The sequence below is a fragment of the Podarcis pityusensis genome, assembly GCF_964106645.2.
Source record: "Podarcis pityusensis genome assembly, chromosome: 3".
Lineage (NCBI taxonomy): Eukaryota > Metazoa > Chordata > Lepidosauria > Squamata > Lacertidae > Podarcis > Podarcis pityusensis.
This window is the reverse complement of record NC_138026.1, coordinates 71,522,111-71,540,363: the sequence shown is the minus strand read 5'-3', so window position 1 is coordinate 71,540,363 and position 18,253 is coordinate 71,522,111. Positions and strand designations below refer to the sequence as shown.

General features: G+C 41.6%; 1 long non-coding RNA gene across 2 annotated transcripts in view; it reads right to left on the bottom strand.

Annotated features, from left to right (window-relative positions):
• Positions 1-220: 220 nt before the first annotated feature.
• The window catches only part of LOC308474468, a 48,668-nt gene continuing 30,635 nt past the window's right edge, over positions 221-18,253 (bottom strand). Inside the window, exons 3-4 of one of the 2 annotated variants that reach the window (XR_013984751.1) lie at positions 2,035-2,203; positions 221-337 (exon numbers count right to left, since the gene is read on the bottom strand). This is a non-coding gene — a long non-coding RNA (uncharacterized lncRNA). Of the gene's footprint in view, positions 342-2,034; positions 2,204-18,253 lie in introns of both variants that reach the window. The other variant, XR_013984750.1, reaches the window with a different exon arrangement.

Here is an 18,253-nt window from a genome sequence, read left to right as displayed (position 1 = left end):
AAGCTTAAAGTTTGGTGAGTCAGCCCAGAGCAAAATGGATGCATTGCAGTGTCGTCTAATATTCCAAATGCAAAACCAGCTGTCTGTCCTTCAGAACATGAAGCAAGTTAGGATCTAAAGGATGCGGCTCTGCGGCTGAACAGACTTGAATGACAGATAGGCCACTGAGAAAATATTACTTTTATTTTATTTATTAATAGATCACTACACCACACTTCATTGCATACGTTGAGGATAGCTAATTAGGGAGAGTCTGGTGAGATGAATGCTCCTCTCTTCCTTTTCTTCAGAGAGAGAACTGAAGTTTTTCACTTTTCTTCCAGGAGAAACCATTCCACTAGCTGCAGTTCAGAAAAGGAAGGAAGAAAAACCCTTCTGTGACCTGCTAGTAGCCGATAAAGGAACAGAAGCTGAAAGATGCTGGATACTTGCCATATCTAACTAATACAGCAGGTGCAGCTGTTGCTCTGTACCCTTCAGGATCAGGCCCTCAATCCAAATGGGAATAGGAGACTTCAAAGAGTTGTGCAAGCAATACCATAAAGTTTGCCAGTTTTTAAATTTTACATGGCATGTTACACTCTCAGTAGTAGTAGTAAGCCACCCTTCATCTGCAGATCCCAGGGTGGTTCACAACATAAAATGACAATATAATAACTACAAAATTCATAGTAAAAATAAGAACAATAAACTAATAACATCCCCCTCCCAAATCAGTTTTTTTCTCTCTCAGTATGTTTGCTTTTAAAATAAAATAAAAGGAAAACAATACATGCTTCATGGGTTCGGCCAGATTTTAAAACCAGAAGGGCTCCTTAGGGCAATGGGAGGGAATCAGTAGCCCTCCAGGTCTGGCTGGACTTCATTACCCATCTGCCCCAGGCAATATGGTCAGTAGTCAGGGATGACTGGATTTGCAGTCAAGCAACTTCTGGAAGGCCACAGATTCCCCATCCGTGTATTTTGCAGAGGAAAGAACAAAATGAGAATTGCTTCTCAGTTGTCATGCCTAGGATTGTAGTCTAAATCTGTTTCCTTGCCCTTCTCCCTTCCTCACATGCCAAACATATTTTCCCCCTTGCAAAAAGACACTCATAATCCTAGGATAAGAATCATTTAAAAATAAATATATTATGCTGGTAAGAGAAAACATCTTATGCTTAACACACATACACACACTACATAATTCCATCTAATGTTTTGATCACTCTCTTATTTAAACAGATTTAACTTGGCAAAATGGCAAATACTCGATGTTCTATTAATTGCAAACTTATGACTAGGAAAAGTGTTAGCAGCTGCTTTGAGGTAAAGAGCTCCCTCCCTTTCTGTGTGTGTGCGTGTGTTTGGTTTCCTCAATGGCAGCCACAAAACATCCTAACAAAAAAAGAAAGGAAAGGAAACTGTCAAGAGGCAGTCTATTTATTCATACCCAAACACCAGTTTCCATGGGAATAAATTTAGTACTTTGTGCGGAGACTGAATGATCCTGATTATAATATACAGTATACTACTACTAAATTGTCCATCACAGCAAATATTATGCCACAAATATTTCCTCTGCTTCCTTCCCAGTCCCACAAAGGAACTTTCCACTGAAACATTGGGGTTGTCAACTGATGGAGGGGAATTATCAAAGCCTGCTTGTATACTTTTGGCATCCTATTGATATGTAGCAAAAAGCAGATAAAGATTCAGGTAGGTACCCATGTTGGTCTGCTGCACTCGAAATAAGTGAACAAAAATACAAAATTGTCCAGTAGCACCCTAGAGTCCAACTAAGTTTGTTCTGGGCATAATCTTTCATATTTACATCATCATTATAAGCACAATTATTGCCTGGAGACCCAGTGCTGTTATAGGCATGACTAGAGACCAGCAGGCAGAGTGAGACGTATGCCTCAGGTGGCAAATTTTGGGTGTCATGATTATTGTTGTTTAGTCGTGTCCAACTTTTTGTGACCCCATGGACCAGAGCACGCCAGGCACTCCTGTCTTCCACTGCCTCCCTCAAATAGGGCAGCAAATTTTTACTTATTTGATTTCTTGTTAGATAATTGCCTGGAAGGAGGAGAGGTGCTTGTGGGGTTTTCTGCCTCAAGTGCCAACATGACCTTGGGTATTATGTGCCATGACTTGGTAGGGGCAGGGACGGACTTGGGTAATTGTCAGGCGTACCGTCAACAGTTCACTGGCTATCTGCCTAGTGAAATCAGAGAAGCAGAGAGAGCTTTTCAGTTCTTTAATTTTAATCCACAGGTACACAGGAAGACATGGAAAATACACCCTCTCGCTTGAGCTGACATTGCTCAGAGTGCCGTTCCAATCCCCAGCAAATACTTCCTAGCAATCAGATCCCTCCTGCTGCCTGCTGAGGACAATTCTCTTTGGGGCTTTCTGCTCTGAGACACACAGTACACGTCTTGTCCTGGGGAAAAGAGGTGGCTCTGGCAAATTCTCCATAGACAGCATGTCACTTGGCTCATGTACTGTTTCTAACACATCTAACTCCTGTCTGTGTTCACCACTACCTTGCTCCTGTTTGTCGTCACCCATTATTTCCCAGCTCCCTCTTTTTCCTCTGGGGTGTGATCTGTCTCAAACCACCACTCCATACTCTCTCCTACTACCTCCTCTCTAGAAGGCTCTTGAGGTGGCGGTCTCCACCAGCCCCCTCATCTGCCCAGTCCCTGACATCAAAATGGTGTCCTGAGCAAGGGCAAAATTTGGTGCATTCACACACCCCCCAAAAAATCTTATTTTCACAATAAATACTTTTGGTACAGCTGCTTTTTCCTGCATCTTCTCAGTAGGCACCTGTATAAATATAAATTGCTTTATTATTGTTGTTGTTGTGATTATTGTTATTATTAGTAGCATTAGTAGTATTATGTGCCCCCTCGGCTTGGCACTGTGTGCAGGGGAACTTCCTGTACCACCCTAAATCCAGTACTAGGAGGCACATCATTTGTATTGAGCCAGTGCTCTCCTCCACATCCCCACATGCACTACTTGTGGGATTTCATGCGACCCCTTGTATAAAACAAGTTTTAAAAAATGCATCTCCAGACACACACACAACAGCACCTGTGGGGTTTCAAGGGCCTGTAACACTAGCTGTGGGACCCTTTGTATGAAACAAGTCAATAAATGATGTGACTAAAACCTCATAAACATAGTGGATGGAGAGAGAAAAACACCCATTATTGCTTGAACCACCTCTTCTGACAAGCAGCATTAGCAAATGATCAGACTATGTAGAGGTTTACCTGACTTGTTCTGTGCTTTAAATGACAGCACATGTCGAGCCTTTAGGGCAACAGCAGTGATATGCCTATTAAAGCTGGCACATGACAGGATGAGAAATCTGATGACCTAAGATCAGTCGGGTCACATGAGAACTCATGGTCTGTCTACTCCATTGGATCAAAGGGCTGTAATTTGACACTCTAAGACTTTTAAGGAAAGCAGTATGGGTGTGGGTGTCAGGGGAGAAACTGTTTAGGAATCCATTATTCAGATGCTTCCACACACACCGTTTTGGGGTAGCAGTCACCGTAATGTCCTTGCCTTGCCTTCCAGTAAGGTAATTGTGTAGGACATCTTCCCAGATATCATAAATGAAATGCTTAATTTATTCTGTTGCATTTTCCAAGGCCTTAAGTTCATAAGGTCCACTGTTTAAAGACGGTGGGGCAGAGTGATGGTAGTCATGACAACAAAGAACAATCAGGTGACAAGGCACAATGAACAAAACTGCCAGTCCAAAGGATGATTATTGTTAAATGAAAACATTTTACTAAATTTCTACTGTACCTCATTCCTGGTATGTGTAGGTCATTTTTAGATTTAAAACCTGTGGGAAGGGCCATGTGGTTTTCAATTCCTGGTGTGCAATGCCTAGTAATTTTAGGGGCATTTCCGCCCCCGCCCCCAATAAGAGATGATGTTGATGCCTGCAACCCACAAACCGATTATGCCAGCATGTTTCTCCTGAAGCCAATCAATCACATTGATCAGTTTAATGGGACTAATTCCACTTAAATTCAAGTACTTTAGCTTAGCCGAGGGAAGGATTTAAATCAGTATTCTCCTTAAAGGCTGCCATCATGTGCACTGATTTTGGAGTAAGTTCCAGTGAACTCATAGGAGCATGGAAAGCTGCCTTAAACCAAGGATGTGTACACATTACCAGCTTAAAACAAACTATGTCAGAAAGTGGGGGGTGGGGTGGGAAAGCTTCAAAATATAAAGTGTAAAGTGATGTATCCTGGGACAAAAAAAATCTTAATTTCACATATACGTTCATGGGGTCTGAACTGAAGGTGATGGACCAGGAATGCGACCTTGGGGTGGTTATAGATAGCTTGATGAAGATGTCAGCCCAGCATGTGGCAGCTGTGAAAAAGACAAGGGGTCATTTGGAAAGGAATCGATAACAAAACTACTGAAATCACAATGCCATTATACAAATCTGTGGTGCGACCACCTTTAGAATACAGTGGACGCTTGGGTTGCGAACGTGATCCATGTGGGATGCACGTTAGCAAACCCGCAATGTTCGCAACCCGCAGCATCTGCACGCGCGTGGGTTGCGATTTGGCGCTTCTGTGCATGCGCAAAGTGCAATTTAGCACTTCTGCACATGCGTGACCCCCAAAACCCAGAAGTAACCTGTTCCAGTACTTCCGGGTTTCAATGGGTCTGTAACCCGAAAAAACGCAACCTGAAGCGTCTGTAACCTGAGGTATGGCTGTACTATGTATGTAGAGTTCCGGTCACCTCACCTGAAACAGGATATTGTAGAGTTGGAAAAGGGTTCAGAAAATGACAACCAAAATTATCAAGAGGATAGAGCAATAATCCTGTGAAGAAAGGTTGCAGTGTTGGGACTTTTTAGCTTTGATAAAAGATGAGTAAGAGGTGACGTGACAGAATTTTATAAAATTATACATAGCCTGGAGAAAGTGGATACAGGAAAGTGTCCATCCTCCCCCTCTCATTACAGTACAACTCAGCCAATGAAGATGCACATGGGAAAATTTAGGACGGGAAAAAGAAAGCACTTCTTCATATAGTGTATAGTTAAAGTGTGGAACTTGCTCCCGCAGGAGGCACTAAGGCCACCAACCTAGATGCTTCTAAAAGAGGACTAGACAAATTTGTGGAGGAATGTTGGCTATGCTCTGTTTCCACAGTTGGAGGCAGCAATGGTTCTGAATACCAGTTGCTGGAAACCAAAAGAGGGGAGAGTGCTCTTGTGCTCAAATCTTGCTTATGAATTTCCCATAGGCATCTGGTTAGTCACTGTGAGAACAGAATGCTAGACTAAATGGGCCCCTGGCCTGAACCAGCAGCCTCTTCTTATGTTCTTAATGCATCTCTCAGTGATTTCAAATAATAGACTTTCCTTATCCTGCCTGAAAATGCCAGGGACCAAACCTGACCTAAACCCTGTGCCTAAACAGGACCTAAACCCTGACAGAGGTTATTCTCATGTTTCCAATAGATGCCACTGCCTGCAAATCATATGCTCTGTTGCTGAGCTATAGCAGCCATGAAATGATCAGCAGCTACACACCAGCCCATCCACTACTTTCTGCAAGGGGGCATGTGTGCCCTGGGCAGCTGGTTGGGGTGTGACTTCTGCAAGTCCCATACAAGGCCTATTCAGAGAAATTTCTTTTGGATTCTGCCCAGTCTCTCCAATATAGTCATTCACAGGAAACTCTGTGCCAACCATTTCAATTAGAGCTTTAGCACTGGCGTCTATAGATGGAGCATTTTGTGGCCACCCCCAGGGTGAACATGGCACACACCTGATTTTAACAACCCAGTTGAGGCACCGAGATTTGGTTCCATGGGGGAGTTTGTCTTTAATGGGCATATTTTTCTTATTTTATTGGAGCAGGAAAAATCCTCTCTCTTCTGATCAGCTTCCCCAAATGACTTCTTTTCTTTATTGATTTGTTTTCCGGAAGTATTTTCTTTTCCTTCTAATGTTTTATTTATATACCAGTGTTCACATTTTTATCCCTAGGAACCTTTTTAGGTCTGCTTTGTTTGCATTTGTGTTTCTCTATTGGAAATGGGGAGGAAGTTCAACAACTTGAATTTCTATGGTAATTTTTTATAGTTCCGAACATCCCAAAGTGCTGTACATTTAATTACGCACTCACAACAAAGTGACTGCATGACAAATGTAGCCTTTGGGCTTTCCATGGAGGGGGAGAATAACAACCCCTTCCTGCAGTCAGGCGAGAGAGAGAGAGCAAGAGATGCCTGACAGCCTTCTTGCAAATGAACCACAGTTCTTGGGTGCAATGCACAGAACAAAAATAAAACCTATTATCTTAGGAAAATCAAAAGAAGAGCATAAGGGAAACACCTTTTCATTTCCCCAAACAAAGGTAAAGCAGGAGGTCGACATCTGGCATTTGCCAAAGCTTAATTCAAATGAATGCTAAACAGTCAGCTCTGTCCTCATTCTTTTTCTCCAGCTTTACAGAAATGAAGGCAAAGTTAAAGAAACGCAGGAGCCTGCTCTAAGCCAAACCTTGGCTTAGTGTGAACCAGAGGCACCAAGTTTCCCCCTAGATTGAGGGGTGTGACATGTGGCACATGTGTGTGACATCACACGTGCGATACACACGTGTTGCCTCGTTGTTTGGAGAAGGCCGAGCGCTCTGGAGGAGCCAGCCACTGAAGCTGCACTGTGCTCAGCTCCATACTTGCCCTCCTCCGCCCCCTAAACATTGAGGGGGTCCTGCCCCCTTCCAACAGATACTGAGAGGGCCGAAGACACCTCAACCCCCTAGAGTTGGCACGCTTGGCATTAACGCACAAGCATGCTAGCTCTCAGGGAGGAGATCGTGGTCACTTTGTTCCTCTGCGGTCGTTTTGCTGCTGGGATGCCCTGAGGTAAGTCACAGCTTAGTTTAGCGTGTCATCTAAACCTAAGCTTGTGGTCTAGCTCTCCCAAACCACGAGCTGTAACGACCTCAGGAAAGTTCATGCCAAGTGTGGTGGCTGAACCTACAGACAACAAACAAACAGACAAACCATTTCCCAAAATACATAATAGATATTATAGAGTTAAGAAGGATTTGATCCTCCCACTTTTAACGCATTTCACTGGTAGACTCTTGGATGTTATGTTAACATTCTGTACAAAGGGAGAGTCTGAGTGAACAGATGTAAAGTTTTGTATGTCTTGCTTGCATTATGCTTCACACCAAAAGCAAACACTCCACATTATTTGGGGTCTGTTAGTCCAGTTGTATTTTACAATGGGTCTATGGCCGTATAAATAAATCCAATCAGCATGTTCGTTCTGCATGAATGAACACCTGAAAGGGACTCATGGGTAGAGTAATCAGAAGTAGATAAGAAATGAAGTGATATAGACGGCTATCAATCCATTTGGTGAGGGGAATTCAACTCATGGAACAAGGTTCTCTCCTTTTTCAGCTCCTCCTTCTCTCTGCAGTCTCTGCAACCCTTGAACACTTCCTCCAAGGTGGGGAAGCTTCAGGAAGAAGGGGGGGAATTATGAAAATACAGAGAGAGAGAGATATTTATGCACATTCACTTATACCGTCTCATTTGCAAAAACCTTTATAGCATCAAAGCCTGGATGGAACTGAACCTTCTATGAATGGATGAGTGCCTCTGGAGAACAGAAGACCACCTTTAACTTCCATCCATTGTGTTTTGAGTTTACATTGGCCACATTCACACACCATACACTTAAAGCACTATGATACTGCTTTAAACAGCCCTCCAAGGATTCTGGGAGCTGTAGTTTGCTAAGGATGCTGAGAGTTGTTAGGAGACTCCCATATTGGCACATAAGTAGAGGAGGGATACGGAGAGCCAAAGGGTTATCATGTTGGTACCTGATTTATCATACCAACATTGTTACATCTGAACTCCCTCTTTCTCTCTCTCTCTCTCTCTCTCTCTCTCTCTCTCTCTCTCTCGTTTTCTCTCACACACACTTATTGTGGGTCTTTTGACTGTGCTTTGAAAATCTGTAACTCATGTTCGAACTTGCAGCAACAACTCATTCTTCTCCTATCCATCTGAGATCGTTCCTACATAAATTAGAATTTCTGCTTCATTTCCTCTAATATCATACCAATTTTGGTATTTTTTTCATCACCTCTGCAGTAATGATCTCTATCCCCACGCCATTATTATCAGACCCCAATACAGTATCTCTTCCATCTCTCCAGCAACGATGCCTCTTTTACCCACAAATTCATTCTAATCAAGACTGGAAGCCAAAATGTTGGATCTAATAGAGACGGTGATATTTTACCAAGCTTTTACTTACATGCTGAAAATCAATGCGGCACAGAGATTGCTCTGCTAAACGAATGCAAGGAGAAAGTGTATTTGTGGCTTGGCTGAGCCAAAGGAAAGTGTAGCAAAAAGAAGAAAGATTATGTAATCCAAATTGTCTCAGCTACCTTCTTTATCATTGTTATTCGCTCTGATTTCTTCAGGGGTGGAATTCAACAAGGAATTTTCCATCTTATTTTTCATGAAACTTAGAATCATTTTAAAGAACAGGGTTCATAAAGGATACTTCAGTCAGTTATAAATCTTGAATAACAATTAGATTGTGTTTTACTTCTGATGAATACCTGTTTCAATTCAAGTTAAAAATGATAATCAGGAAATTGACTCATCATCACTGACACATCAGTTTTTAAGGGATTGTTTTCAGGGGCCTTACAAACTTGTAACATGAGCTCCAACCTACACACATACCACAGGGGGATGCGTCCCATTTTGTCAATTGAGACGAAATGGGAATGTGCCCCCTGCTGCTTCCCTGCCCCCTTGCTGCCACCCCACTGCTGGCAATGCAGCTCTCTCGACTGCATTGTGTGGTGGCACCTGTGAAGTGGAGGTAGCGCCTGTCCGTGAAGTGCTAGCAGCAACAGCAGCTTCTGGCAAGATCTCGTTAGATTTTGCCAAAGTCTCACGACGTCTCACAAGAAACCAGTGCCACTGCTGCTGCTGCTTCACCACTGGCAGCGGAGGCTGCAGGGCAAGTGGTGGAGGCAAGGGAGGTGCCACCCCTTAGGTTTCTGCCACTTGAGGCAGGTGCCTCACCCTGCCTCATCTGTGGGCTGGACCTACCACCAGGGCCGTCTTTACCTAGGGGTGCAAGGGATGCGGGGCACCCGGGCACCGAATCCTGGGGGGTGCCAGGCGCCCGCCGCTGAAGCCGCCTAAGCTCTTAGCTATCTACCTGTTATGAAATAATAAATACCTTAATTTTGATCAAGCTAGGAAAACAAAACACATATATACATAAGTATTACCAAAATGTATACCTACTGTTTCACTAAAGGACTTTTGACTTTGTGCACTCATTTACCAAAGACTCGCTGCGCCAGCGACGGCGCTTGTCATTCACAACAGCGACACTTGTCATTCACAACGGCACCGTGCACGTTGCAATTAACTCTTACATCAAACAATTGTGTTACGTATTATATTGAGCTGCTATGCGGTAGCGGGGTCAGCAGCACCTTTGACACAACTGGTGTTTCTCCTAAGCAGGTGCCTCAACAATGCTTATAAGTTTGATGGTGTTGTATACTTAAATATAAGTCTATTGTAAATAAACTTTCGCAAACAAGAGATAAGGCGTAAGCAGGTGTCTGACATAAGCATAATAAAAGTTAATTTGGGGGCTAAACTAAATTTGGGGGCGCCGGGCAGATTTTTGCACCCTGGCGCCACATATCCTAAAGAGAGTGCTGCCTGCCACAATGCCATTCTGTACACATTCAATCTTGAAAGTCCTGAAAGAAAATTTTCTATTTTAATTCTGAAGCTACTGGGGCTTCTCTATTATGTCCCAACACATCCCTGCTGTCTCTCTCTCATACACTCTTTTTTCTCTCATGCTATTTTTGTTTAACATAACATCTAGCCTGAATATGAGTTTACAGATTACCTTGTAATTTGTTTGCTCCTAATAAAGATATGATTATCCTTTTAAAGTTTTGGTTTTTTTAAAAAAAAAATTATACTATTGCAGCTGCAAACCTTTTATAAATAAACAACTGCATTGTAAGGAAAGGGCTTTCTGACCTTCACTGCAAAATCATGGATTATTCCCCCCAAGTCAGTTTTCCTTACAAGATCAGATTTGATAGACAAATAGCTAGACAGCTTAACTGCTCTTGCCCATAGTAGATCTCCTGTAGTATTTGATGATTTCTAGTTTACTAAAGCTCCTTTTAGCTTCTGCCAGAAACACTGGCAGTGTGCAAAAGATCTGTAGGTTATGCACAGTTCACTAAAAAAATAGTTGTAATTCTTTTTTTCTTCTTTTTTCTTTTTTTGCAAATCTTATTCCAAAGTAGACTTCATTTTGTTTTAAAATTCAATATTTCACAAGGAAACCTCTCTAAAAGAGCTGTAGGATATTTGCGAAGTAGATATCTTGAAGGTTCTTCCATTTCCCCAGCCTCTAGTGTCACACATTTTAGGACTGAACTGAATGTAAGACAAATTATATGGTTGTTTTAATCTACCATTCACCCTCAGTTCTCCTTCCATTGTAGTGAAGTGGCAGCTTGGTTTTTCAAGATCTCTAGGCCTTGGGAAAATGTACCCTTCCCACATCTTTGGATTCTGACAAACACTTTTACCAACAGTAAATCAAAGGAGAACCTTGTTTTGATATGAGGTTTTTTTGGCACAATTCTTAATGCAAGAAAGTTTAAAATGAAGCTGGAAATAATCTGTTTAAGATCATTTATGTTGTATTGTCAAAGGCACAAATGTTCTGAGATTCTTCATTTTGTGTTTAAGTGGGACCATTTGGTTTAGTCTAAAAAGCTCTTTAGAAAAATTCAAGACAATGTTCTGCACTATCAAACCCAACACATCTTTTGTCTGACCATCTCTCCCAAATTTGTCCTTGGAGCTAGTAAGACTCCTATTCATGAGACGTACTGTAGCAGTTGGCACCCTTCTCAAATAAAAGTTCTCTTCCCAGCCCTCAAATCTCCCTCCCTCTGTGTGTGTGTGTTTTGTAGTTCTAGGGATGCGGGTGGCGCTGTGGTCCAAACCACTGAGCCTCTTGGGCCTGCTGATCAGAAGGTTGGCGGTTTGAATCCTTACAACGGGGTGAGCTCCTGTTGCTCTGTCCCAGCTCCTGTCCACCTAGCAGTTTGAAAGCACACTAGTGCAAGTAGATAAATAGGTACCCCTATGGCGGGAAGGTAAACAGCATTTCCGTGTGCTCTGGCTTCCGTCACGGTGTTCTGTTGCGCCAGAAGCAGTTTAGTCATGCTGGCTACATGACCCGGAAAGCTGTCTGTGGACAAATGCCAGCTCCCCCAGCCTGAAAGCGAGATGAGTGCCGCAACGCCACAGTCGCCTTTGATCGGACTTAACCATCCAGGGGTCCTTTAACTTTCCCTTTACCTGCTGTCGTTCTGCTGAATTTTAAGGCATTTATTTGAGAGGTTTCTAACCCCAGCACAGAGCTGCATGCTGGCAACTTGTAACGCAACATTTAAACAGGTTTGAAATTGTATTAGATTTGTACTTTTGACATGCCCTGAAAAGCACGATAATTTACTGTCCAAATGGATTATCCAGAGGCACTGTTGACTTTACTGGATGTAATGAGAGGCAGTGGTACTATTACCCTAGCTTTAAATATTCTGGCACTCCTGCCAGTGCTTGGAAGTCAACACCATTGATTTCAGGAGAATGCTTTTCCTGATGCAAGTGTACTTAGGATCTCAGCCCATGTTTCATAACCAAGTCATCAATAAAAAGGGGGGGGGGAATCCTTTCCATACTCCACTCACTGTCCTACAGCCGAAGCCATCTAAATGCTGATTGGAATTGATTCTGACACAAATTGAATGCTCCTGGTCTCGCGTCTCAGTGGTAGCCTGGAAAACGGGAAGATTTAAGAGGCTATTTTTAAAATTTATTTTTTGGGAAATTCTTATTATACCAGAGTTCAATACCCTGGCAATCCATAGTCACCCAGCTAGGCACACTTAGAACAAAATGTCCACTGCATTGATTATGCACGGGACTGAATAAATCAGTTTAAAGAGTGCACTTACCACTTTCCCACAGCCATTTGGCATATGTTCCTTTTAAGTTTTTGACAAAAAGAACCCTCTTGATGGATGAATTCATCTCATAAGGGGGCAAAACAAGGCCCGTTTCTACAAGAGTGGAGTGTGGTTATGAAGCAGTCCCTCCAATAACTAAATCTGATGCACCACACTTGGTCATTAATCAACAGACAGCATCTCATCCCTACAAACGCATAACAGTAATTCATCACCACCCTGAAAGACCCATTTGAAGTTTCTCCTGCTTATTTAGTCATATTGGAAGTCTCTTTTTAAAACTTCTAAACGTCTTCTCAAGTGACCTTATAATACCAAGGGGCATGGATCTTTCAGCCCAGCCCGGTTTGAATATTATAAAAGTGAAAAATGTGGTGGAAATAGAGGAGATACTCAATTCAGAAAAAAACCCTGTTTTGCAGAAGTCCCACATTATCCTGTGTTGAACTTGGTTCATTTTGCCAGGATTCACTTAGATTCTCTGATCCCTCCAGACCATATAGGTCTTTTAGCCATATTTATGCTGCATCAGAGAGATCAGGAAACAGAGAGATCACCCAGGTATCCTAAGGTCTACAATATTCATAGCCTGTAGGGGCAGGAATTAAACTCCATAAACAACTGTTTTATTATCACATTTTTGTCTTGGGTTAGATTGTTGTAAGGTGTACATTCTTTGTTTCTTCAGCTTGGAAACCGCCTTGAGTACTGTAAACTAGAAAGACGGCACACAAATTAAAAGTGAAATGAAAAAAATTAAGCCTCAAAGTCCAGTGCAATGTTGCAAGTGATGAACCTAACACTCAGGTCATATCTGCATTATCCATGTAAAGTTGACATTCCCTCAGGATCCCTTCCAATTCTACAATTCTATGATCCTACTTTAGACAGCCATGGCTTCCCCCAAATAATACAGTGGTACCTCAGGTTACATGCGCTTCAGGTTACATATGCTTCAGGTTACAGACTCCACTAACCCAGAAATAGTACCTCGGGTTAAGAACTTTGCTTCAGGATGAGAACAGAAATTGTGCTCCGGCGGCATGGCAGCAGCAGGAGGCCCCATTAGCTAAAGTGGTCTTCAGGTTAAGAACAGTTTCAGGTTAAGAATGGACCTCCGGAACAAATTAAGTACTTAACCCGAGGTACCACTGTACTAGGAACTGGAGTTTGCTAAGGGTGCTGCAAATTGCTAGGAGATCCCTGCTCCTCTTATAGCATGACAGTTCTCAGGGTGGTTTAACAGTCAACCCCTCTTCCCAGGGAACTCTGGGAATTGTAGCTTTGTAAGGGGAACAGGTGGCTCTTAACAACTCTCAGTCCTTGACATGCCCCTGGGTTGCCACCTTTCTACCCTCTTTTCACCTTTTCTAATGGTGGGACACTAGCAGCAGAGATACTTTCCTCAACAGCTAGGAGGGGGCTTCCTAGGGCAGACCACCACCCAAAGGGAGAGAGATCAACAAAATCTCTTTCGTTCCTGAGATGCCTTCTGAGGAACCATAGGATTGCACTCTGAGGCATGTGAACAGCTAATTTCTTCTAAATGCTCTTGACAATTTATCCTTTCATGAGGTTCGCTGCAGCTAATTGCATTTTCCTTCTCATCTGTTAACCATCATTATGTCAACTGTATTGCCTGTATTTATTACTACTAGCACAATTTTAAAATACATATAAATGTATATATTACATTTATCCTGATAGAGGTGAGATCATAGTGAGTCCATAGAAGCATGAAGCAGAATCCAAGCAAGAGGCTGTCGAAAGAGTTTGCGAGTGGAAACATGACAGGCCTATTAAAGAACGTGAGTCATAAATGGAAGTCATGCAGCGCTGATGCAAGGGGGGGGGGTTGGACACAATGTATTGGGGGTTTCCACACCAGTAGCAATATGAAGGAACAGATTTACAGGATAGACCAAGAATCCTGTCAGATTTAATGAGGAACACAACAGAGTGGCGCCTGCAGCTTTGTACAGCCAACTTATTTGCTTATTCACTCCAATGGGAGCTTCTTCTCCCAATGCAAATTGCAGGCATGGAGAACTCAACCCAGAGTGGGACCACTGCAGAGGATATATGTATTTTTAATGTATATTTGTATTTATCAGTAGATGCTAAATAGTGACACTAAATAGCTGTTGATTATGAGGGTTATAAATTGTGTAAATACAGACATAAAATATTTGCTTCAAGCTTATTAGGGGCTAATTTGCTATCTTTATCTATGGGGCAGTACATAGCTGCTTTATCAAGCGGGCAGAAGTGGAATGAAATGTAGATCAGGCCTGGTTCACACCATTAGCAGTGCTACAAAGCTGCCTCCATACCCTTCATTTCACTCTACAGTTTGGGTCCCCAAGAGGGATGAAGAGCAGGAAATAATCGATTGCCAAAAGATCACAAAGGAAACTGTGCTAATTATTCAACCCAAACACTGAACTCTTAATTTCCTCACCACTATTGCCCTATTCTTTCAAATGACTTGCTGAATCAACACACTGGCGAACAAAGAGTTTCAAAATGCTAAAAGCAAAATTGCCTTAGCAATACTCAGTGGGTGGCCACTAATAAAGTCCTAGATGGGACCAGACAGTTGGACCTGGGACATGCAGCCCTCCTGTGGGCTACGTTCCTGCGATGCTTAAAGTGTTTTTACTGCTAGTTTCCTTCCTCAAGTAGAGCACCAGCTGTAAGACTTGCCACCCACTGAGCATCACTAATGCAAGTTGGTTTCAGATGCTAGCACCTAGCTTATTGGGCTGTAGCTGTCAGAGGTGATTGGGACACACAAATACCTTTTCATCCAATGAAGCGTTTCTTATTTACTCATCTTAATCCTGGGTGGGTGGGGGACAACCTCACAGAACTCAGTGCAGGCTGTTCAGAAGTAGACATGTTTCAATGCCATTCACAAGGAATCGCCCACTTGATTTTAGCTCCCTTCTCCCATCCACATCGTTCACATGCTTTTGAAAATTATTCAAATATTTCCATATGTGTACATATAGTACATAAACAAGCACATCCCTTGATGAAAATCAACAGAATAATTTCACCCTAGTTAACAATTCTTCTGAATCTCCAGTGGGCTAAAAACTAAATCCAGTTCTCCATGTATGAGTTTATTTCCCTTCCCTCTGGAAGGCTACAATCCTATATACATTGAGGTAAGCCCATTGAATTCCATGGGGATTATATCTGAGTACATAAATGGGTAAGTTTTGCCACCAGCAATGTAGTTCATCATCTTCCTAGCCAAGCTTCACTAGATAAAACATAAGAACATGGGGAGCTGACTTCTGTTGAGTTGGATCATCTAGCTCAGTTTTGTTGGTGTTGATTGGCAGTAGCTTTTCAGTAGACCGGGATCTATTCTAAGCCTACCTGCAGATGGTGGAGATTGAACCCAGGACCTTCTGTGTGCAAAGCAGATGCTCTACTAATGAGCTATGGCCTTTCCCCAGTACGGTGGTACCTCGGTTTAAGAACAGTCCAGTTTAAGAACTATTTGGTTTACAAACTCCGCAAAACCAGAAATAGTGTCTTGGTTTGAGAACTTTACCTCGGTCTAAGAATGGAATCCGAATTGTGGAAGGGGACTGGCGGTGGGAGGCCTCATTAGGGAAAGCGCCCCTCGGTTTAAGAACAGTTTCGGTTTAAGAGTGGACTTCCGGAACAGATTAAGTTTGTAAACCGAGGTACCACTGTATTCTATTTAGATTCTGTTTCAGTCCTGGATTTTAGGAAAAAATTAATCATTTATTTTTCATTTTACTGTCTCAAAAGATTCCTTCATATAACATAGAAGAACTATTGGATTTAATGAGAACTTTTGGTCTGTCTTTTATTATCACAGTTATAGCTTGCTGAAACCAGACATTTTTAGGGCAGGCCCACCAAATATAACCATTGTCTGCCTGAGGTTGTCCAAATCTTCAACAAGGATTATTTTGTATAATATTATAATAATTAATGTTTCTTTATTTACTGCTTTTCAACGAATGCAGAGAGCCCCAAAGGGCTGATGATATATACATATCTTTCTCGAGCTAAGATCTGTTTGGTCATTGTTTCATTTATTTTTCATTTTTCATCATTTAAATTATTTTTCTCTTAAAGCAATAGCTATATACTTTTTACCCTCTTGAGTAAATATATACATATATCCAACATGATATTATAGTTCAGTTCCTTCCCCATTCAGGTGTAAATTTATGTTCAGCTAAAGATTTAGCCTTCGATCCTAAAATACTTTCAATGGGCCCAGCCATCCCAGAGGGTGCTAGAAACATTAGATCTCCTTCTCTAAGGCCACAAAAAGTTGTTAAACTCTAGAGAAGAACAGCCAGTGTTGGATGTCTCCTTTTCCTTACACCATGGTACTTTCAGAGGTCCTTGATCTTCTGTTGGAGCATTAACATCAGTAAGGCAGAAAAGGTGCATGTCATGGGCAGATAGAGGGCATGTTGGTGGGAGGCAGAACAAAAGTAGGCAAGGATGCAAAGGATCCAGCGCTTTCTGGGTCTCCAAACACCACCACTCCCTGACCTGTGGGAAGAAATGAAATAAAACCAATGGGCATTATTTGCAAATTAAAATACTTATACCTCACCTTTGGAATCATGGAATCCTCAAGCTGCCTTGAGAACAGAGAAGTACACAATATAACTTTAAAAAATACATAGCATTATATCCAGGAAATAATCAAACCAAATGGAACAACCCTTCTCCCCGTCCAAAGAACTTCCAAAATTCTCTAAAATAGTGCTGCCTTTCCCAGGTTTCGAAAACAACCATAAAAGAAGCTGGATGAACAACCTTTGGGAGGGAATTCCATAATTTTAACACATAACTCATCATATATATAGAACTACCTCTTATCTTAGAGTGCTCATTGAAGATATTATCATTTTTAGAGATAAATCAAAAGCAATTTTCTGCTTAATCTCATCCAAGTTCCAAAATAAGAAGTATAGTATTAGATTATTATCAATATTCCTTGGTCTTTTCTTTTGCTCTGACCATGAATGTGAATTCCAAGGGTATCCCATTACCTTTTTGTTCCACAGATCAACGATATCTAATCCAGCATCCTAATCCAATATATGATTGCCACCAATTCCAGGTGTCAGGAATATTCAAACTCCTATATTGATCTCTCTTTTGCAAGAATTTTCAATTCTACCCCCTCCCATTATTTATAAATTTAATACATCTTATTCCATTTTTAAAAACATATTTTATCTGATACACTAATAGGTAATGTGGGAAACAGAAAAGGCAATTTCAAAGGGCCATTAGATTTTACTACATCTATCTGAGCCATCCATGATAAATTCATCTCATTCCATCTCCTGATATCCTTCTTGATTTCTTTACTATGGATCATAATTATTCTCAGAGTCTTTAAATCCACAGATAAGTTAATGCCCAAATGTTTATTTGAGACTTCTTTCGATGGAATAGAACAGGACTGTCTCCTGGAGCTTTTTGTATCGCAAACCTAGCTTTTCAAATTTGGTTTCATTTAATAAATAGCATGATGCTTTGCTACACTGGCGGAGGATTTCATTCAATACTTCTTTTGAAGACTCTACTAGTTCTGTCAAGGAAATTACCAAACTATCGTCTGAAATTATCTGTACCTTTATCCTATCTGCTGCCTGTTGCCTGCTATAATTCTTTTTATTTGATATATATATCTTCCTGCTAATGAGTTAACGGTCAAAACAAATAACACAAGGAACAAAGACCACTGTTTCCCAAACAGCCATGCTCTCTAAAGTATGTTTAAATAACTAACCATGTTGGGATTCAGAATTAGACATATTTACAAGCCCAGTGGAATGAAAAAGTAAAAGTGCTTCTTTTTCTTTTTAGCTTTCAAATCATGGTGGTGGTTGTTTTTTATACACATGTACATTATTGAAGTGTACTTTGGTTAAATGTGTGTTTAGCGGGGGGGGGGGCAAGCTTTCTATAAGTGATTGGCTCAGATCTCCAGCAAGAGTGATCTGTTTCTCTTCCAGCAGTCCAGACAAAGAGGGAGAACCATCATATAGCCACCATAAAACAGGAAAGCAGAACAAGAAACCTCATTTTTAATTATGAGCCTG